Raw genomic sequence first — 1358 nt, forward strand, 5'->3', positions numbered from 1 at the left:
TATTTACCTTATTTATTTTATTATTTACTAACTAAAATTTAATTATTTACTAATTAAAACTAACTAAAACTAACTAAAATTTAAAAAATTATAAAAGTCAAATTTTTTTGTATAAATACTTTAAGTATTTATACAATAAATTGACAGTATTTTATGTATTTCCATTAGAATTTTGATAAAATCTTGCTGCTTATTAAAATAGTTTTTCGTCTATATTTTAAATCATGAATAAATTTCTTGTCATTTGTAAGTGCAAATAATCTGTAATTTTTCATAATCCGTTTATATAATTTAAAAAGTTAATATAATACATTCTTACATTATAATACATAACTCATAAACATGAAATGAATATCTAGTTATATAGAAAATTTAGAAATAATGAACAAACATTATTTATAATTGCTTTATGTTCAAGATTATTTCTCTTACTCTTATGTATAAGAATTAAGAAGATTCTTTGCTTTCATAATGCAGTATTACATAACATTTTCACTACATGTATAATTACTCAAAATAATCATCATCAAGAAATGTATTAGCGAGTCTTTATCGAATCTGGTTACCCAGAGTAATGACGTGTGCATAAGCAACGACGTTCTTGTGGTGTTTAGTACTTTATCTACCTTCTCGAAGTTATTAATGACTCTTGCTGAGTCAGGCAAAACGAGACGCGAACTATGGCATGACAAGCGACACCTTCAAAATTTAATATCCACGCGAGCGAAGATAGTCGCTTCTGATCGATTACTTACAGAATCTACTTATAGGCTTTTTATCGAGTGTATGTATGTTTAACTCGATATATTATTGAAAAATTTTATTCCTAATATTCCTTGACATGTTAGTTAGACTAGTGAATCGAGTGTCTTCATGATTATAACTTTATTAGAACGGATGTCAGACATAAACTGGATAATAAACAAAATTTGAAAATCGATTTAAAGAAGATTGAAATTTTACGAAGAAATAATCGTAGTTGCATAGCAAAGGTAACATATCATGATTTTTTTAGCTGAATCACAGCTTTTGATAGCTCAAGCGTGCTTCGTCGTGTTTGGCAATAAGGGTTACTCGTATAGATTTCATGAACGGAAATGTATACTCAGACTATCGTCCACTTTTTCAAGGCGTGCAGCATGGATAATTTACTGACTTCGTTTAACATAATATAAGGTATTCGCCACTGTATAATTCCCAAGTAGTACATAACGTCTATAAAAATGTTAAAAAAGTGCTAAAAAAAGCATACTGAGAAAAAATACAGTTAATTTTATTTGCCACTAAACATTTACTTACTTAGTAAGTAAATATTTGTTCAATAAAAAAAATGACTGTTAAATCAAATTAACATTTCT

Source organism: Atta colombica, unplaced genomic scaffold (assembly GCF_001594045.1).
Source record: "Atta colombica isolate Treedump-2 unplaced genomic scaffold, Acol1.0 scaffold261, whole genome shotgun sequence".
Classification (NCBI taxonomy): Eukaryota; Metazoa; Arthropoda; class Insecta; order Hymenoptera; family Formicidae; genus Atta; species Atta colombica.